We start from the raw sequence: 22475 nt of genomic DNA on the forward strand, positions 1-22475 counted from the left end.
GATAGATACAGAGGCAGTAAAGCATCGAACAGACTGTCAAATTACAACGGGAAGGCTGGAGAGTGTTGGGGAGGGGCGGAAAGAGATCAACCGAGGGACTTGTATGCATGTGTATAAGCACAACCAATGGACACAAGACACTGGAGTGGGGATGGTGGGATGAGGGCATGTGACAGGGGGTAGGGGAGGCTGGGGGAAAGTCAATGGGGGAAAAAAAGGAGATATTTGTACTACTATGTGTAATACTTTAAGCCAGGGGTCCTCAAACTTTTTAAACAGGGGGCCAGTTTACTGTCCCTCAGACCGTTGGAGGGCCAGACTATAGTTTAAAAAAAACCTATGAACAAATTCCTATGTGCACTGCAGGCCCGGGACGAGTCGGCTGCTAAGCAGGACAGGCAGCGGCACCCGGCAGGCCAGATAAATGTCCTCGGTGGGCCGCATGTGGCCCGCAGGCCATAGTTTGAGGACCCCTGCTTTAAGCAATAAAAACAATAAAAAAATTAAAAAAAAAGAATTTCCAAATTCTGGAGGCATTAGCTAAGGAGAAAAATACATAACACATAAAATGGCTTAAAAATAAATCTTATATTTAAAAAGCAAAGAGAAATTTTTGTCCTTATAACGAACCAAATTCTAGTTTTGTATTAGTTTCTTTTTATTCTTAAATGTATTTATTAAATTTATTACTTGAGAGAGTGCACACTGGGCAATTGTTTTGAAGGTTTTAAAGAGTGGGCATTGAGGGAAGGATTTTAATAGATTTCATTAATTTTATGTTGATATATTAAAACTAGAGGGCTGGTGCATGAAATTCGTGCACTCAGGGGGGTGCCCCAGCCTGGCCTGTGCCCTCTCACAGTGCAAGAGCCCCACGATCATTTGCCCTAAAGAGTTAGGCCCCACCCACCCATCCGGGGCTCCTCAATGGATTGCCCCTAAGAGGTAGGCAGAGCCAGGGGTCCCACCTCGAAGCTGCATGGAGCTGCGGGACCCCCGGCCTCGCCCCAGGCCTTGCCTCACAGAGCTGCGGGCCCCTCCTCCGCACCACATGGAGCTGTGGGACCCCCATGCCTCGCCGCACAGAGCCTCTGGCCCCGCCTCCACACCACACATGCAGCATCAAGCCCCCACCTACCCACGCGTGCATGCAGCCCCACCCATCCGTGTGCACCCATTGCGCACACAGCCTCGTGGGGATCGCTCCTTGCAGCACGAGGGCGCCATGGCTAGAGGGCGAGATGATCACATAGGCTTTTATTAATAGGACTAGAGGCCTGGTGCACAAAATTTGTGCATGGGGGTGGGTCCCTCAACCCAACCTGCACTCTCTCCAATCTGGGAGCCATCAGGGGAGCCCTCTCCAACCCAGGAGCCATGATGGCTTAGGCCCACTACCGGTGGTTCTCTGCTCTCTGCAGAGCCTGGCCACTCTGTGCCTGCTTCCCAGAGGCTCTCCATGGCCCAGAGGCTCTCCACCGCCGGGGCAGGACACTTGCCTCGTTGTGGGCTTCATCCCCAGTTGAGGGCATGCAGAAGGCAGCTGACCGGTAATTCTCTTTCACTGATGATGTTTCTGTCTCTCTCTCTCCTGCTCCCTTCCTCTCAGAAATCAATGAAAATATATAAAATTTAAAAAGAAAGAAGAAGAAGAAATAAAACAAAGCGAAAAACAGCCATTCTCCCGATCATTGTCCCAACCCCTTGAGATTCTGCTTCCCAGCAAGTGTGGACAGTTTGGCTTAAGTAAACTCATAAAAGTTCTCTACAGGTTTGAATGTTTTTACATGAACATGATGTATACACCTGCTGGTTTCTGAGGGCGAAGCAACAGAATCAGTCCATGAGGTCTGCTATGAAACTGTAGAGAAGTCTGTTTTTGCTGTCAAAAGCCTGGTCACCCTAAGAAAGAGTGTAGAAAACCGGAAATGGGATTTACAAAGAGAAAACAGATAGAAGCGAACAAAGGGATGCTCCCGCACTGTTTTCCACCCAGACAGGCTGGTTCTCAAACATCCTCCATCCCTGAAGTTGGTGAGCTGCGGCCTAAGGGTCGGGGAGTCAGAGAAGCCGGAGGTGAGGTCTGAGGCTCTGACGTGACTGGAGAGCTTTCTGCATTTGAATGAAGCCTTGGAGTGAGATCCATTGGAATGAATCGCCCTGACCTCCTCTCCTCCCACTTGCTCCCTACCCCACCCCCTACTCCCCGAGCCCAGGATCTGTCTGCTCCCAGCTGCCTACCCAGAACATGCCAGGTGCAGGTGGATCCCAGAGAGTAGGCACTGCTCCCCACAGCAATGCCCAGCTCCAGAGGATGCCAGCGCCCTGCAGCATGTAGTGTTGTGGTCCCAGGGACAGCAACACCCAGCAATGGCAGGTCCTCAGCCTCCCTTCAGACACAGGAGGAAAGTCAACCAAGCAGCAAGCCTAAGGGACTCCCGGGAGGGACATGCTTGCGAGCTTCCATGTAGAAGGCCACACGCCCACTGCCCAGAGGCCCTCCATGGAGGGGGAGGAATGCTTGCCTCTTCGCCACGGCAACAAAGCAAGCATTCCACCAGGCCGCTCATGCTGCCCACTCTCAGCGGCCACCCCCCCAGGACTGGGGGACTCTGGCGGGGCTGAGGGGCGTGGGCACCACCATCTTGTGGCTATGGGTGCTGCCATCTTAGTGACGGAGTGGCAGTTAATTTGCATATTACCCTTTTATTAGATAGGATGAGTTTTTTTGTGTGTTTTTTAAAATATATTTTTATTGATTTCAGAGAGAGGAATGAAGGGGGGAGATAGAAACATTAATGATGGGTGAGAATCATTGATTGGCTACATCCCACATGCCTCACCTTGGGGATTGAGCCTGCAACCTGGGCAAGTGCCCTGACTAGGAATTAAACCGTGACCTCCTGGTTCAAAGGTTGACACAAAACCACTGAGCAACATTGGCCAGGCTAAAATGAGGTTGATATTTTAATTTTATTTATCGTGTGTGTGGTTATCAAATTGCATTAATTGCATTTTTTTGTTATTTGTACCCCTGAGTAGGCTGATTTAAGATTTAAATTATTTATTTTTTGGTTGGAGAGGAATAGTGTAAATTATTTATTTTTAAGTGTCCTTGAGTTAGGGAAGATAAGATTTATTAGATGGTTGTAAATTGCTTGACATCTAGATTTCTAGATGATATAAATTACTTGATTATATGTTTTTGTCTTTTACCATGACATGGCTTATTGACCTATTTTATGTACAGAATTTTTAAAAAATACTTTTATAGAGAAGGAATTCTTATCATTTGCAACAGCATTGATGGAACTGGAAAGGATTATGCTAAGCAAAATAAGCCAGTCAGAGAAAGATAAATATCATATGATCTCACTCATTTGTGGAATACAATGAACAACATAAACTGATAAACAAAAACAGATCCAGAGACAGAGAAGCATCAATCAGACCATCAAACCTCAGAGGGAGGGTGGGGGTAAGGGAGAGCGATCAACCAGAGGTCTTGTATGCATGCATATACTAGTAAGCCTAACCAATGGACACAGACACCAGGGAGGTGAGGGCATGAGTGGGGGTTTGGGGGACAATAAGGGGATAAGAACACATATGTAATACCTTAATCAATAAAGAAAAAATACTTTATAATTTTTAAAATAATTTTTATAATTTTTTTATTTCTTTAGAAATAATTAATATTTGAATAATTTATTGACTTTTTCTAATGTATTTTTATTTATTATACAATAAGCTTTTTTCTGTGGGTTCATCTTTATTAAAATGTGTAGGAGCTAAAAACTGAATAGAATTTATTTCAAGAGGAGAAAAGATGGTGGCTGGCAGGACGGAGGTGAGGGAGAGGAAGTGAGTGAGTGAGGGGATGAAGGGAGAGTGTGTGGATGTGTGTGATGTGTGTGTGTGAGTGAGTGAGGGACAGTTAAATCCGGCAGGAGCAGCAGGGGCTGGCAGATCAGGCTCTCTTGGACAGGGATAATCTACCACCGCTGCTGACACTCCCAGGACTGCAGGACTTGGGCACAGAGCCCACACCATATTGAAGGGGAGAGTGGCCTCTTCTAGGAACTCATCAGCACCACCACCCAGACAGACCTTGGACACTGCCCGAGACTGGTAAGCACTCAGTGAGGGTTAACATTACAGACATCTTTTTAGGAGTGGCCACTGTTGTTATACCTCCCCTACCCTTGACTTGGTTAAGCCAAACCCCTATTTGGGTAGAACAGTGGCCCCTAAAGGGAGAAAATTACAACAAGCCCAATTGTTCTATTAGTAAAACAACAATTGGATGTAGGACACATAGAACCTTCCAACAGACTCTGGAATTCTCCTATTTTTGTAATCCCCCCAAAACTCTAACAAATGGCAGCTCTTACATGATTTAAGGCCCTTAATGCCAATATTCAACCCATGGGTACTCTCCAACCTGGACGTACACCTTTGGCCATGATCCCACAAGACTGGCCCATTATTATCATATATTTAAAGGATTGCTTCTATACCATTCCTTTGGCTACCCAAGATCAGGAGAAATTTGCATTTACTCTCCCTTTGATTAACAATGAAGAGCCCACCCAGAGACATCACTGGAAATCCTCCCACAGGGAATGCTGAATGGCCTAACTATATGCCAGTACCATGTACATCAGGAACTTATGCTAACCAGGCAACAGTTTTCTACTGGAAAAATTATTCATTGCATGGATGACATTCTCCTTAAAGCCCCTGATAAGGACTTGTTATATTGTATGTACTTTTTGGTGCAAAAGGAAACTACTTTGAGAGGCCTTTTAATAGCCCCTGAGAAAGTACAAATGACAAAACCATGGAAATATCTAGGATATATCTTAACTGAAAGAACCATCAGATCCCAAAAGGCTACCTGTGACAACAGGGAACTAAAAACCCTAAATGAATTTTGAAAAGATGGCAGCTGGCAGGATGGAGGTGAGGGAGAGCAAGTGAATGAGTGAGGGGATGAAAGGAGAGTGTGTGGATGTTTGTGGTGTGTGTGTGAGTGAGTGAGGGACAGTTAAATCCCTCAGGAGCAGCAGGGGCTGGCAGACTAGGCTCTCTAGGACAGGGAGAGACTACCACTGCTGCAGCAACTCCCCAGACTGTGGGACTCGGGCACAGAGCCCAAGCCATCTTGAAGGGGAGACTTGCCTCTTCTAGGAACTCATCAGAACCACCACCCAGACAGGCCTTGGACACTGCCCGCAACCTGGCAGCCACTCCAGCCAAAATCCTGCTGCCCCACCCACGTTTCCCACAGACTCTGGGACCTCCACCTCCAAATGTGCACCACTCCCGTAGCAGTAAGTGCTACTTCCCCCTCCCCAGCGGCACACCTCCAGATATCACATCCATGCATTTCCAGTCCGCAGACATCTAGGGCACACCACTACATAGGCAGCTCTTGGGAGCCACTGTGAGCCCCTGCTGGATGTGATTTTGTACAGACAAGGGCATGCCACCCAACAGTAGAAATTCTGAATTCCCTATTCCTGAATAACTGCCAACAGACAAGGCAGCTGCACAACTTCAGCACGAAGGCCCCTCAAAGTGTGTCAGAGCTCTGCGTCAGCTAATGCACCACCACAGTCTTGCATTTCCAACGAGCAGGCACCCTGAGCCCATCTATCCACAGGGCACTCTTGGGAGCCACTGTGAGACCCCTGTGGGTGTGATCTTGGACAAACAGGGATGCACTCCCCCCAGCAGTAGAAATTCTGAATTCACTCATCCTGGATACCTGCCACAGATGCCTCAATTACACAGCTTCAGTGCCAGGGCCCTTCAGAGTGCTTCAGTGTGCTGCACTGGCAAGTGCACGGCAGGTGCCCCTGTGAGCCACCACTGGGAGCACATGCCTATCCATCACAGGTGCAGCAGCAAAAACTGAGTCTTCCCACCCCACAGCTGCAGAACTCTGGACACTATATTTATGCGCTTATCCAGTGTGCAGACCACCCAAGCCTACTGCTCCACAGGCAGCCCTTGGCTCCTCTTTGAGCACACCCCTGGGCATGCTCTTATACAAAGAGGGGTGCATTGCTGGGCTGTAGAAACTCTGAATTCCCTCTCTGGGATACCTGCCCAAAGATACTGCAATCCTGTGGCTCCAGCACCAGGGCCCTTCAGAATGTGTCAGTACACCATGTTGGCAAATGCACCATGTGTGCCCCTGTGAGCCGCCACTGGGGGCACGTGTATCCAACCACAGAAGCAGCAGCAGCAAAATCTGAGTCTGCCAACCCCACAACTACAAATCTCTGGACACCACAGTCACGCTTTTCCAGAGTGCAGGCCTCCTGAGCCCCATCACCCCAACAGACGGTTCCTGGGTGCCACTGTGAGTCACCACTGGACATGCACAATTTCAACCAAGGGTTCAAGACAGCAAAAATTGGGACACCCCCCTCCATGGCTGCTGACTTCTAGACACCGCAGTTGCTCCTTTCCAGCTCACAGGCCTACATCAAGAGAACCCAAATAGCTCAAGTAGGGAGCAATGTTAGATTACCAAGCCCAGGAGACCTGAGAGATCACACCAGTAGCACCATCCCCAAAAGAACCTGGGTAGCAAAGCAATCACATCTACAATTAAAATGTTACAGCAAAAAATGGGAAGACAAAAAAAGCAATACCCAAAGGAAAGAAAAAGAGGAATCATCAGAAAGGGAGTTAAATGAAATTGAGGCCAGCAACATATCAGAGAAAGAATTCAGAGTACTGGTTATAAGGTTGCTCAAATGGCTGGATGACAAATACACACAACTCAATGACAAATACACACAACTCAATGAGAATTATAAGGAGCTGAATGAGAATGTCGCCAACATGAAAAGGAACCAAGAAATGAAGAATGACATATCTGTAATAAAGAACACAATGGAAGGCTTAAACAATAGACTAGAAGAGGCTGGGGACCTCATCAGGGAATTAGAAGACAAGATAGGAGAAAACACACAAACACAGCAGCAACTGTAAAGAAGATTTAAAAAGCAAGAGGAGAGCCTAAGGGAGCCTTGGGACAACACAAAGCAGAACAACATTTGCATGATAGGGGTAACAGAAGGAAAGGAAGAGAAGCAAGGAATAGAAAACCCATTTGAAGAAATAATGACAGAAAATTTCCCTGATATTGAGTTTATTTTTTAGTGTGGTGTCAGTTGGTGGTCTAGTTTCATTTTTTTGCAAGTATCTGTCCAGTTTTCCAAACACCATTTATTTAAGAGACTGTCTTGACTCCATTGTATGGTCTTGCCTCTTTTGTCAAATATTAATTGTGCATAATGGCTTGTGTCAATTTCTGGATTTTCTGTACTGTTCCACTGGTTTATATGTCTGTTCTTGTGCCAGTACCAGGCAGTGTTGAGAACAATGGCTTTGTAGTATAACTTGATATCTGGTATTGTGATCCCTCCTACATTGTTCTTCTTTCTCAAGTTTGCTGCAGCTATTCGGGGTCTTTTTTACTCCAGATGAATTTTTTGGAGAATTTCTTCTAGGTCTGAGAAATATGCCATTGGTATTTTAATGGGGATTGCGTTGAATTTATAGATTGCTTTGGGTAGTATGGACATTTTAATGATGTTGATTGTACCAATCCATGAACATGCTATATTCTTCCATTTGTTCATGTCTTCCTCTATTACTTTTTTCAGCGTTCTGAAATTTACTGACTACAGGTCCTTTATCTTCTTGGTTAAGTTTATACTTAGGTATCTTAATTTTTTGTTGCAATGGTAAATGGGATTGCTTTTTAAATTTATCTTTCTGTGAATTCATTATTGGTGTATAGAAAATCCATAGACTTCTGGGTGTTAATTTTGTATCCTGCTACATTGCCAAATTCATTTATTAAGTCAAATAGTTTTTTTATGGAGTCTTTGGGTTTTCTATGTACAATATCATGTCATCTGTAAATAAGGACAGTTTTATTCTTTTCCAGTTTGGAAGCCTATTATTTCTTCTTCTTGTCTGATTGCAATGGCTAGTACTTCCAGTACTATGTCGAACAGAAGTGGTAAGAGTGGGCATCCCTGTCTTGTTTTTGTTCTTAGTGGAAATGGTTTTAGTTTTTGCCCATTGAGTATGATGTTGCTGTGGGTTTGTTACATATGGCTTTTAATATGTTGAGGTATGATCCTTCTATTCCCACCTTGCTGAGGGTTTTTATCAAGAAAGGGTGTTGGATTTTGTCAAATGCTTTTTCTGCATCAATGGATATGATTTTATGGTTTTCCTCTCACAGTTTGTTTATATGGTGTATCACATTTATTGATTTGCAGATATTGTACCATCCTTGCATCCCCAGAATAAATCCCTCTTGGTCATGGTGTATGATCTTTCTAATGTAATGCTGGATTCAATTTGCTAGCATTTTGTTGAGGATATTGGCGTCTATGTTCATGAGGGATATTGGCCTGTAATTCTATTTCTTTGTATTGACTTTATGTGGTTTTGGGATTAGGGTAATGCTAGCTTCAAAGAAAGAGCTTGGAATTGCTCCTTCCCCTTGAATGTTTTTGGAATAGTCTGAGGAAGATAGGTTTTATTTCTTCTTTGAATGTTTTATTAAACTCCCCAGTAATCCGTCTGGTCCAGGGCTTTTGTTTGTTGGAAGATTTTTGATTACGGCTTCAATTTCCTCCATAGTTAAATCCTACTCATATTTTTTATTCCTCCTTGTTGAGTTTTGGAAGGTCATATTTTGTTAGGAATATGTCTATTTCTTCTAGGTTGACCAGTTTGTTAGAGTAGAGTTGCTTATAGTATTTTTTATGATTCTTCATATTTCTGTGGGGTCTGTTATTATTTCACCTCTTTCATTTCTTATTTTGTTTATTTGGGTCCTCTCTCTTTGCTTCTTAGTGAGCCTGGCTAGAGGTTCATCAATCTTGTTTATCCTTTCAAAGAACCAGCTCTTGGTTTCATTTATCTTTTGTATTGTTTTGTGTGTTTTTTTAATCTCCAGGTCATTTATTTCCGCTCTGATCTTTATTATTTCCTTCCTTCTGCTCACTCTGGGCTTTTCTTGTTGCTCTCTTTCGAATTCTTCAAGTTGCAGAGTTAGATTATTTATTATCAGTTTTTCTTGTTTTTTGAGGTATGCCCGCAATGCTATGAACTTTCCTGTCAGGACTGCTTTCATTGTGTCCCAAAGATTTTGGATTGTTGTGTTTTCATTGTAGTTTGTTTCCAGGATATGTTTTAGTTATTCTTTGATCTCTTTGGTAACCCATTCATTGTTTAATAGTATGCTATTCAGCCTCCAAGTGTTTGAATATTTGTGATTGTTTTTACTGTAATTGATTTCTAATTTTATGCCATTGTGATCTGAGAAGATACTTGATATGATTTCAATCCTCTTGAATTTGGAGAGACTTTGCCTGTGTCCCAATATGTGGTCTATCTTTGAAAATGTCTCATGTTCACTTGAGAAGAATGTGTATTCTGTAGGTTTGGGATGGAATGTTCTAAAGATGTCAATTATGTCCATCTGATCTAGTGAGTCATCTAGGATTGATGTTTCTTTGCTAATTTTTTGTTTAGAGGATTTATCCAGTGATGTTAACGGGGTAGTAAAGTCTCCTGCTATTATTGTGTTACTGTCAATCTCACCCCTGATATCTTCCAGAAGTTTTTTATATATTTGGGTGCTCCTGCATTGGGTGCATACATGTTTACCAGAGTTATATCCTCTTCTCATATCAATCCCTTTAGAATTATAAAGTGGCCTTTCTTGTCTCTTGTTATGGTCTTCACTTTGAGGTCTATTTTGTCAGATATAAGTATTGTTACCCCAGTTTTTTTTTTTTCATTTCCATTTGCCTGATAGATATTTTTCCATCCCTTCACTGTCAGTTTATGTGAGTCCCTTGTTCTGAGGTGGGTCTCCTGTAGACAGTATATATATGGGTCATGTTTTCTTATCCATTCATTCAATTGATGTCTTTTAATTGGAGCATTTAATTCATTTACATTTAATGTTATTATTTATAGGTACTGGTTTGTATCCATTTCTGTATTTTATACCTGTGTTCCTTCCTCCTTTTCTATTTCTTATTTTTACAGTAGTACCTTTAGCATTTCTTGCATTGCTGGCTTGGTAGTGATAAACTCCCTTAGCCTTTTTTTGTCTGCGAAGCTCCTGATTTCCCCTGTAATTTTGATTGATAGTCTTGCTGGATAGAGTATTCTTGGATTCACTCCTTTGCTTTGCATCACTTTGTATACCTCCTTCCATTCCCTTCTAGCTGGATGAGTTTCTGTTGAGAAATCATTTGATAATCTGTGGGGGATCCTTTGTAGGTGACTCTCTGTTTCTCTCTTTCAGCCTTTAAGATTCTCGCTTTGTTGTTAACATTTGACATTGTAATTATGACGTGCCTTGGTGAGGGTCTTTTGGGATTCATCTTGCTTGGGACTCTCTGTACTTGTGTAAACTTTTTCTTCCCCATATCAGAAAAGATTTCTGTCATTATTTCTTCAAATAGATTTTCTAATCCTTGCTGATCTTCTTGTTCTTCTGGCAGCCCTATTATATGTTTGTTAGTTCATTTTGCATTGTCCCAAAGCTTCCTTAGGCTCTTCTGCTTTTTAATTTTTTTCTCCAGTTGCTGTTCAGATTCAAATTGTTTCTGTACCTTATCTTCTAACTCACTAATTAGGTCTTCTGCTTCTTCTAGTCTACTGTTGAAACCTTCCATGGTGTTTTTGATTGTAGCTATTTCACTTTGATTTCTTCCTGATACTTGAATAGGTTGTTGATTTTCTCATCCATCCAGTGCATGAACTGTTCTACCCTTACTCTGAATTCTTTTTCTGTCATGTTGCATGCATCCGTTTCACTTATTTCCTTTCTTGGTGATTCCTCATTTTCTTTCCTCTGGGTATTGTTTTATTGTCTCCCCATTCTGACTATCACCAGAAGGTTCAAATGTCAAGTTGTGGGGGCCTCGGCTGTGTGCAGTGGGAGCTTCGCACCCCCCGAGTGTCACTGAAGAGCTCTGAAACCTAGTTGTGTGGCTGCCACGGGTTGGTGGGAGCCATGCTCGCTCAGGGTCAGAGTCAGAGACACTTTGTGTGGCCTTGTGTGTGCACCTAGAATCAGGGACCCCATCTGCGCAGCATGAAACAGAGACCCCACTGGCATGTGCCAAAAATCAGAGTCCCCTAGCTCATGTCAGGGGTCAGAGACCCCCTGTGTCCACACTGAGAATCAAGTATCAGAGTCTCTGTTGCTTGGTGTGGCCTTGCGCCAAGACTCAGGGTCCCTGTGTGCCCATGTGCCAAGAATTAGAGTCACTGGCTCTTAGTGTGAATGCACTGGGAATCGGGGATCCCATGCACGTGCAATGAGAAACAGAGTCAAATCACTGGTGCTCAGTGCTGCCTCTCGCACGGAGAATCAGGGTGCCCAGTCTGCTTGGGGGACCAGGTTGCTCAGTCACACTGTGTTGGCAGGAGGTCCACTCCTGCCCTATGGAAAACAGCCTTCTGTGTGTGCTTGCCCTGAATCAAAGTCCGGTGGCACTGCCGCCCTGTGTGGGCATGGGGTCTGGTCCTACAGGTGTGCACTGCAGGAAACAAATTCCCCATGTCCGTGCACCCAGGCTGAAATTCAGCACAGCCCCCCTCTGTAGGCACAGAGTCTGGTCATGGAAACAAACTCCCTGAATTCGTGCACTCAGGCTCAAATTCAGTGCCGCCTCCCTGTGTGGGTGGGGGGTCTGGTTATGGGGAACAAACTCCCCATGTTCGCACACCCAGGCTCAAATTCAGTGCAGCCTCCCTGCGTGAGCGTGGAGTCTGGTCACAGGAAACAAGCTCCCTAAGTTTGCGCACCCAGGCTCAAATTCTGCGCAGCCTCCCTGCGTGGGCCTGGGGTCTGGTTGTGGGAAACAAACTTCCCAAGACCACGCACCCAGGATCAAATTCAGTGCAACTTCCCTGCATGGGTGCGGGGTTGGGTCACAGGAAACAAACTTCCTGTGTCTACACACCCAGGCTCAAATGCAGGTTGAACCGCTGCTGCTGTGTATGGGCAGGAGGCCTTTTTGTGTGGAGAGGGTCTGGCAGTTCCTATGCCACTGCTGCAGGGCCAGCGGGAAGGGGGATTGGCTCTATGACTCACAGAAATCTGTGGCTGGGGTGCCTGGAGTCTTGGTGTCATGGGTCTGCAGCTGTGGTCACAGGTCTTTTATCCGAGTGGCTGTAGGGTGCCGGTTTGCGACTGAGACCAGATTAGTTAGTGGTGATCCTAGGATCCTAGTCTCAAACAGTTCTATTCTTCAAGATGACATGGTCTCTGTGCCGGCGGTGTCCTCCCCGGAGTTTTTGTGGTGGCAGCAGGGTTTTGCCATCTGAGACTGCCCGGTTTGGCAGCCCCTTGAAAGACCTGCAGGATCTAACTGTCTCTAGCTCTAACTCACACACACCACACATGTCCACACACTCCTCTATCACTCCCTCCCTCTCTCACACACTCTCCCTCCTTACCTTCTTGCTGGTCGCCATCTTGGATCCCCCTTCTAATGTATTTTTATATTTTATTATTAAAATTATATAATATTAAAAATTAAATTAGAATATTTACTTCTTAGAAACTTTAATTTTTAGTGATTATTGAAAAGTAAATAATTTTTATTTATTTTAAAAATTATCTTTATTGTTGAAAGTATTACAGATGTCCCTTTTCCCCCCATTAACCCCTTCTAGCCCACACCCACTCCCCACACCAGATATTCAACACACTATTATCTGTATCCCTGGGTTATGCATATCTATATATATAAAAGCCTAAGTGACCAGAACACCAGAATGACCTGAACGACCAGAACGACTGGTCGTTATGATGTGCACTGACCACCATGGGGCAGACACTCAATGTAGGAGCTGCCCTCTGGTGGTCAGTGTGCTCCCACAGCCAAACCTCCCCTGGTCCCTTCCTGTGGCCAGCCAACCTCCTGTGGTCCCTCATCCTATTCTGCAAGAAGGGGCAGCCAGCAGGAAAGGGCAGCTGCAAGGCCCCAATTGGCCCTGATCTCTGGCCAAGCCTAAGGACTCTACAGGTGCATGAATTTTGTGGACCGGGCCTCTAGTATGCATATAAGTTCTTTGGTTAATCACTTTGTACCTGCCCACTCACCCCCAAGTTCCCTCTGAGATTCAACAATCTGTTTCATGCTTCTATATCTCTGGATCTATTTTGTTCATCTGTTTATTTTGTTCTATAGATTCTACATATGAGTACTATCATGTGAAACTTGTCATTATCTGACTTATTTGGCTTAGCATAATACTCTCCAGGTCCCTCCATGCTGTCTCAATGGGTAAGAGATCCTTCTTTTTTTACTGCTGCATAGTAGTCCATGGTTAAAGTGTACTACAGCTTTCTTATCCACTCATCTGCTAAAGGGAACTTGGACTGTTTCTGGATTTTAGCTATTGTAAATAGCGCTGCTATGAACATAGGGGTGAATATGATCTTTCCAATTGGTATTTCATGTGTCTTAGGATATATTTCCAGAAGTGAGACCACTGGATCAAATGGCAGTTCCCTATTTGATTTTTTGGCAAAACTCCATACTGTTTTTCATAGTGACAGCACCAGACTACATTCTGACTGGCAGTTTACTAGGGTTCCCTTTTCTCCACATCCTCACTAACACTTGTCCTTTGCTGATTTGTTGATGATAGTCATTCTGACAGATGTGAGGGGGTACCTCATTGACATTTAAATTTGCATCTCTTGGATGATTAGTGACTTTGAGCATTTTTTCATATGTCTCTTGACCTTCTGTATGCCCACTTTGGAGAAGTGTCTATTTAAGTCCTTTGCCTGTTTTTTAATTGGATTGTTTGTCTTTCTTTTGTTAAGTTGTGTGAGTTCCTTATATATTTTGGAGATTAACCCCTTATCACATCTATTATTGCCAAATACGTTCTCCCATATAGTGGGCTCCCTTTCCATTTTCTTGATGGTTTCTTTGCTGTACAGAAGCTTTTTATTTTGACGTAGTCCCATTTGTTTATTTTGTCCTTTCTTTCACTTTATCTAGGAAATGTATTGGGAAACATATTGCTATGAAAGATGTCTGAGATGTGCTGCCTATGGATTCTTCTAGAATCTTATGGTTTCATGATTTATATTTAAGTCTGTTATCAATTTTTAGTTTATTCTTGTGTATGGTGTAAGTTGGTGGTCTAGTTTGTCTTTCCTTTTTTTTTTTTTTTTTTTGCATGTACCTGTCCAATTTTCCCAGCACCATTTTTTTAATTACTTTTTATTGAAAACTGCACCGAATGCTAAATGTTCATCTTTACAATAAACAAATACAGTAATGGTAACTCACTCTAAAACAAAACATTTCTGATAGCCATTATTTTTCTGTTTGGGACAGTTTTAAAGGTTTTTGTCACAAAAACAGGAATGTACCTATACAAAGGCTCAAAATAGGCCATCTTTTAAACAAAAAGGCAATGATTCACAAGACTATGAATATAAAATGTAACTAGTTAAGACAAATCTAATATGATTTGTTAAAATCAGTCACATCTAATAACACACCTGAAGTGTTCTTGTATAAAATAACACTTGAAGAAAAAAAGATTTTATCAATGTCTAAAAAAGTGTGTTTGTTCATAATCAATCTGACAAGTTATCATAAAAAGTGTTTCCTGAGATATAAGGAAATGCAACATTTTTCTTCTTGAATCTTTTCAGTTCAAGACTTTCCACTCAATAAAATAGCTAAGGATCTGAACTGAGAAAATATATTTGAGTACAAACAGCTTGTGAAACTTAATACTTTTTATCCCCATCATTAGAGATTATTACTTAACTCACAACCACTCACCTGATCAGTAAGCAGTTTGGGCAGGAGACTTCTGTCCAGGAGTGACTGTCTTCTGTCTGTGCTTGCAGCGAGCTGTCTGACCCAGGCAAACAGTTTCTCCTGGTTTCATAGTAAAGCAAACTTCCTATTAGCAAAAAGGTGACCAGCCCAGAGGAACTAAGGGACGGGAGTCACAGGAAGGGGGTTGCTTCTTAATATTTTTTATTTTGATGTTTGGAACTCTTGACGCAACATTCTATATAGCCAGGTGTCCAGGACCTGCTGTGCCCCAGGGGATGATAAAGGAAAAAGATCTATTATTTGTGATTTGATGCACAGATGAAGAATTTAACACACAATAACAGAAGTTGGTCGTTAATTAATCACATCCTAGTCTTTCCGTGCCTTCCTCTGTGAGTAGAAGGCATCTTCCATTTTCCTATATCTCGGCTTCTAGCTCTTGTAGTTTTAACACTATAATGTCAATGGTGCATATGCCCTGAATCAGTTAAAAAGACAGTCACATTCCTTTCCTCTTAGTTCATCTGTTGTCCACTGTCTCTTGGTCCCAGGTTTCTCTGACCCTTGTCATCCTCTGCTATTGCTCGTTGGGGTGCTCTCTATTGTCCCCGTGTTTTGTGGGCTGGTTGGGAGAGGGTTCTTAGAAAGGGTGTGCCACTGTGGGCAGGTTGTGCATCATGGGGATGCCTCCGGGGATGACCCCTTCCATGGCAGCAGGACCCCCCCCCCCAGGATGCCACGGCCACGATGCCTGGCTGGTATCTGTAAGTGGCACCATTGAGCTCTGGATGAATTGCTTGCTTGACTATTACTGACCAAGGAGCCACTGTAATAAAGAATTCCTTGGTCACACAGTTCCTTAAGCTTTCTGGGATGCGACCTGTGATAGCGGGGTGGATCTCGGTGGCGGCAGCCTCCCTCATCTCTAGTAAGGCCTGTTCACTATATCAGGCCATGTGGGGCGTGCAGATGAGATTCAGCGCATCTTTCAAGGGCCCCTGAGCAAAGCTGAAAGGCTATGATTCTTGCACGTCGAGGGCTGCTCCTCGTAGCCTGCCTTCCTTGAGGGCCTGGGCTAAGGCCTTCCCGTCCATCAGCCCGCTGCAGGCTTCGTTCACCAGGAAGGCCCCTTGCCTCATCTGCTTGATGGTGAAGTCATTGAAGAAGTGGAGGCTGTGCTCATTGAGGTTGCAGTGCAAGGACACTCAGTTGCTCCGATACAGCAGGTCCTATAGGGTGTAGACCCTCTGCACACCCAGGGACTGCTCGATCCCGTCCTGCAAGTAGGGGTCATAGAAGATGACACTGAAGCCAAAGGCCTTGGCTCGGGCTACCGCCTGCCCCATGCAACCAAAGCCAGTGAGGCACAGCGTCTCCTTGCGGATGGAGCTTGCTCCAGAGGTGACCTCCAGGATCTGCTCCACACTCTGCACCTGCGTGCCTTCCTGCAGCCCCTGGTACAACCACATGTTCCTTAGGTACAGGTTGAGGATGTGGCAGAGGGTGGAGTCAGCCGTCTCCTCCGTGGCAGACTGGATGTTGCGCACGGCGATCCCCAGCTCGCTGGCTGCCTTGATGTGGACATTATCATAGCAGCTCCTTATCCAGATGATCACCCTCAGGGCCTTGAACTTCTCCAGGTCCTCCCAGGTGAGGGTGATGGTGTGGTACACCATGTCGCCCTCGGTTTCATTCAACACCTTCTCTTGGATCTCATGCATGGACTGTGCGTCACAGAAGGCCAAAGTGGCCGGGTCCTTCAGGATGGGCATCTCCACGGTGCAGTCTCAGCCATCCAGCAGCACCACCATGGTGCAGGGGGCCGTTCATGATCTGGCGAATACCTTCACAAATTCTGTCCAATCGCTGGCGCTTGGTTTTGTGCTTATCCACAAGGGCCATTATTTATCGAACTTTGCAACTCAGATTCAAAAGGCAAAGTGGTCCTCTAAGAACTTAGGGGGACTGGCAGGAGGCTGCGGGTATGATGCCACTATGAACCCAAAATAAATCTGTTCACGAACTCTGCGGTTCACATGATGGGCTGTCCATCTCTTTAAGGGAATCCAGCTTCATTGGTTAACTATCTACGGTGATGAAACCCTTGTCCCGGGCCGCCAGCGTCCTCGGTGAAGGGCCCCCACCTGGGAGAAGGCAGCCGTGGCTCCCGCCCCTCCCACCTCACCCGTTGGTGGTGGCAGTGGTAGCGGCTGTGTGCCCTCCCCCCCTCCCCCACTTCAGCGCAGCATGGCTCTCCGCTTGGTCCTTAGCTCCTCGGGCCACTGCCGGCTCTTCTGGGCTTCTCCTGGGCCACCTTAAAATCAGCACCATTTTTTGAAAACACTGTATTTACTCCATTGTATGCTCTTGCCTACATTGTAAAATATTATTTGAGCATACTGGCTTGGGTCGATTTCTGAGGTTTCTGTTCTGTTCCATTGATCTATATGCCCTGTTCTTGTGCCAGTACCAGGCTGTTTTGATTACAGTGGCTTTGTAGTATGACTTGATATCTGGTATTGTGATCCCTCCAATTTTGTTCTTTCTCAAGATTGCTGCAGCTATTTGGGGTCTTTTTGGTTCCATATAAATTGTCAGAGTATTTGTTCTAGATCTGTGAAATATGCTCTAGGTATTTTCAATGGGATTGCATGGAATCTATAGGTTGCTTTGGGTAGTATGGACATTTTAATGATGTTAATGCTATCAATCCACACAAATAGTATATTTTTCCACTGGTTTATATCTTCCTCTCTCTCTTTTTTCAACATCCTTTAATTTTCTGGGCACAGGCCTTTTACCTCCTTGGTTAAGTTTACCCCTAAGTACCTTAAGGTTTTTATTGCAATGGTAAATGGCATTGTTTTTTTAGTTTCTGTTTCTGAAAGTTCATTATTGGTATATAAAAATACAACCAATTTCTGGGTATTAATTTGGTATCTTCCTACATTGCAGAATTCATTTCTTAAATGTAGTAGTTGTTTGGTGGACTATTTAGGGTTTTCTCTGTACAATATCAAGTCTTCTGCGAATAATGACAGTTTTACTTTCTCCTTTCCAATTTGGATGGATTTTCTTTTTCTTTTTTTTTCTTATCTGATCACTGTGGCCAGGACATCCAATACTATATTGATTAAGAGTGGGGAAAGCGGACATCCATGTCTTGTTCCTGTTCTTAGGGGAAATCGTTTTAGTTTTGCCTATTGAGTATTTTGTTGCCTGTAGCTTTGTCATATAGGGCCTTTATTATCCTGAGGTATGATCCCTATAGTCCAAATTTGCTGAGAGATTTTGTCAAAAAGTGGTGTTGAATTTTGTCAAATGCTTTTTCTGTGTCTCTTGATATGATCATGTGATTTTTGCCTTTCAATTTATTTATATGCTGTGTCACATTTATTGATTCGTGAATATTGTACCAGTCTTACATCCTTGAAATAAATTCCACTTGTTCATGGTGTATGAACTTTATAATATATGGCTGGATGCAATTTGCTAATATTTTATTGAGGATTTTAACATCTATGTTCATCGGGGATATAGGCCTGTAATTCTCTTTCTTTGTAGTGTCTTTTTCTGGCTTGGTAATTAGGATAATTCCTCATAAAAACAGGTTGGAGGACAGAGAAACCAAGATGGCGGCATAGGTAAACACCTAAACTGCTGCCTCGCACAACAATTTCAAAACTACAACTAAAAGACAGAACGGACACCATCCAGAACCACAGGAAAGCTGGCTGAGTGAAAATTCTACAACTAGAAGGAAAGAGAAAAGCTCACAGAGAATTGGAGGTACAGCAAAGGGTCTTTGTGCACGCAGAGAGGAAGGGTGGCTGAGAGCCTGGCTGACTTTCTCTGGCGGAAGGGGGAAGGAAGCCCCCGACCGCACTGAACCCCAGTTCTGACTGCACTGAACCCCAGTTCTGGGCGAGCCCCTGGGGACCCACGCTCTTACGGGGGGAGTCTGGACTCTTGGGCGGAGACTCGGGAGCCGGGGAAAACAGAGGTCTGCGCGTGCACGCAAGGGCAAGGCTGTCAGGAAGCCAAGACTGTCTGCTCCGCCCTGAGACTCCACCCCATCCAAGCCGAGCACAGAGGCTATTGCAATTTGGCAAGTCTAATCCTATAAGGCTGTCTCCAGCACCGAACTTCTCCCAGCATAGACGCAGCTGATCCTTACAGCCAACTGGCCTGGAGGTCAATTCCTCCCAGTGATACCAACAACAATCAAGACTTAACTACAACAAGGTTGTACACACAGTCCACAAAGGGGTGCACCAAGAGTGTCCACCTCAGGTTAACTGGGGAGGCCGACCCACTGGGCCATATAGGAAACCTAGCACACAAATTTACACTACCAACTCAGGGAAGCAGTGAAAATGCGGCATCAAAAAAACAGATCACAAACGAAAGAAATGGAGGAAAACAAACGACTGGATATAGAATTCAAAACCACTGTTATAAGGCTTTTCAAGAATATCCTAGAAAAGGCCGATAAATATAACGAGACCCTCGAAGATATGAAAAAGGACCAACTAGAAATTAAACATACACTGACTGAAATAAAAAATATTATACAGAGACCCAAAAACAGACTAGAGGAACACAAGAATCAAGTCAAAGAATTGAAATACAAAGAAGCAAAAAACACTCAACCGAAAAAGCAAAAAGCAAAAAAAAAATCCAAAAAGTTGAAGATAATGTAAGAAGACTCTGGGACAACTTCAAGCATACCAACATCAGAATTATGGGGGTGCCAGAAGAAGAGAGAGAGCAAGATACTGAAAACCTATTTGAAGAAATAATGACAGAAAACTTCCCCCACCTGGTGAAAGAAATAGACTTACAAGTCCAGGAAGCGCACAGAACCCCAAAAAAAAGGAATCCAAAGAGGACCACACCAAGACACATCATAATTAAAATGAGAAGAGCAAAAGACAAAGCGAGAATATTAAAAGCAGCAAGAGAAAAACAGTTAGTTACCTACAAGGGAGCACCCATACGACTGTCAGCTGATTTCTCAACAGAAACTATGCAGGCCAGACGGGAGTGGCAAGAAATTTTCAATGTGATGAATAGCAAGAACCTACAACCAAGATTACTCTACCCAGCAAAGCTATCATTCAGAATTGAAGGGAAGATAAAGAGCTTCACAGATAAGAAAAAGCTAAAGGAGTTCATCACCACCAAACCAGTATTATATGAAATGCTGAAAGGTATTCTTAAAGAAGAGGAAGAAGAAAAAAGTAAAGATAAAAATTATGAACAACAAATACATATCTATCAACAAGTGAACCTAAAAATCAAGTGAATTAAAAACCTGAGGAACAGAATAATCTGGTGAATATAATAGAATCAGGGGCATAGAAAGGGAGTGGACTGATAATTCTCAGGGGGAAAGGGGTATGGGGGGTTCATGAAGAGACTGGACAAAAATCATACACCTATGGATGAGGATAGTGGGGGGGAGGTAAGGGGAGAAGGTGGGGTGGGAACTGGGTGGAGGGGAGCTACGGGGGGAAAAAGGAGAAACAATTGTAATAATCTGAATAAAGATTTATTAAAATTAAAAAAAATAAAACAGGTTGGAAGTGTAACTTCCTTTTGGATTATTTGGAAAAGTTTGATGAGGATAGGTGTTATTTCTTCCTTGAATGTTTCATAAAACTCCCCTATAAAGGTGTCTCAACCAGGACTTTTGTTTGCTGGAAGCTTTTTGATTATTGTTTCAATTTCATCAGTAGTTATAGGCCTATTCAGGTTTTTTTAATCTTCCTGATTGAGTTTACTTGTCATTTTTGTTCTTACTGTTTGTGTTTCTTCTTGCCTTTCTATTTCTTCTTTTTACAGCAGCCCCTTTAGCATTTCTTGCATTTCTGGCTTGGTAGTAATAAACTCTCTTAGCCCCTTTTTGTCTGTGAAGCTCCTGATTCCACCTTCAATTTTGAATGATCGCCTTGCTGGGTATAGTATTCTTGGATTTAGTCCCTTGCTTTGCATCATTTTGTATATTTCATTCCATTCCCTTCTGGCCTGGTGTGTTTCTGTTGAGAATTCCATTGATATTCTAATAGGAGATCCCTTATAGGTAACTTTGTGTCTCTCTCTGGCAGCCTTTAAGATTCTTACTTTGTCGTTGGTGTTCGCCAATTCAATTATGATGTGTCTTGGTGTCGGTCTTTTGGGGTTCAACTTGTTTGGTACTCTGTGTACTTCTTGGACTTGCATAGTATTTTTCTTGCCAATATCAGGAAAGTTTTCTGTCATTATTTCTTCAAATAGGTTTTCTATTCCTTGCTTCTCTTCCTCTCCTTCTGGTACCCCTATTATGCGAATGCTGTTCCGTTTTGTGTTGTCCCAAAGCTCCCTTAGGCTCTCCTCTTGCTTTTTAAGTCTTCTTTCCAGTTGCTGCTGTGTTTGTCTGTTTTTTCCTACCTTGTCCTCAGTTTCTTCTAGCCTACCATTTTTTTCTTTTTTGCTGCTATGTTGTTCTTCATCTACTCCTGGTTCCTTTTCATGTTGGTGACATTCTCATTCAGCTCCTTATAATTCTCATTGAGTTGTGTGTATTTGTCATTGAGTTGTGTGTATTTGTCATCCAGCCACTTGAGCAACCTTATAACCAGTACTCTGAATTCTTTCTCTGATATGTTGCTAGCCTCAATTTCATTTAACTCCCTTTCTGGTGATTCCTCTTTTTCTTTCCTTTAGGGATTGCTTTTTTGTCTTCCCATGTTTTGCTGTAACATTTTAATTGTAGATACAATTGCTTTGCTACCCAGTTTCCTTTGGGGATGGTGCTACTGGTGTGATCTCTCAGGTCTCCTGGGCTTGGTAATCTAACATTGCTCCCTACTTGAGCTATTTGTGTTCTCTTGATGTAGGCCTGCAAGCTGGAAAGGTACATCTGCGGTGTCTAGAAGTCAGCAGCCGTGGAGGGGGGTGTCCCAATTTTTGCTATCTTGTGCCCTTGTTTGAAATCACGCATGCCCAGCGGGGACTCACAGTGGCACCCAGGAACCATCTGTTGGGGTGATGGGGCTCAGGAGGCAGCACTCTGGAAATGAGTGAATGTGGTGTCCAGAGTTCTGTTGTGGGGGGGGGCAGACTCAGCTTTTGCTGCTGCACCTGTGGTGGATAGGTGCATGCTCCAAGTGGCGGCTCACAGGGGCACCCGCGGTGTGTTTTCCAGCTAGAGGCGCTGAAACACTCTGAAGGGCCTTGGCACTGAAGCCACGTAATTGAGGCATCTGTGGGCAGGTATCCAGGATGAGTAAATTCAGAATTTCTACTCTGAATTTCTACCAGGGGAATGTGTCGCTGTTTGTCCAAGATCACACCCAGCGAGGACTCACTGCGGCTCCCAAGAGTGCCCTGTGGAGAGATGGGCTCAGGGTGCCTGCCCATTGGAAATGCCCAACTGTGGGGGTGAGTTTGTCATCGCAGATCTCTGGTGCACTCTGAGGGGCCCTGGCACTGAGGTTATGCAGCTGGGGTGTCTGTGGGCAGTTATTCAGGAAAAGGGAATTCATAATTTCTACTGTGGGGCAGTGCGCCCTTGTCTGTACAAAATCACACCCAGCAGGGGCT

General features: G+C 44.0%; 1 pseudogene across 1 annotated transcript; it reads right to left on the reverse strand.

Moving 5' to 3' along the window:
- Window positions 1-15465: 15465 nt before the first annotated feature.
- On the reverse strand, window positions 15466-16790 carry LOC308239820 (C-terminal-binding protein 2-like; annotated as a pseudogene). Its single transcript has one exon. The product of its transcript is annotated as a C-terminal-binding protein 2-like (transcript).
- Between the last annotated feature and the right edge of the window lie 5685 nt (window positions 16791-22475).

This window comes from Plecotus auritus (assembly GCF_963455305.1).
Source record: "Plecotus auritus genome assembly, chromosome: X".
In the NCBI taxonomy this organism is placed as follows: Eukaryota; Metazoa; Chordata; class Mammalia; order Chiroptera; family Vespertilionidae; genus Plecotus; species Plecotus auritus.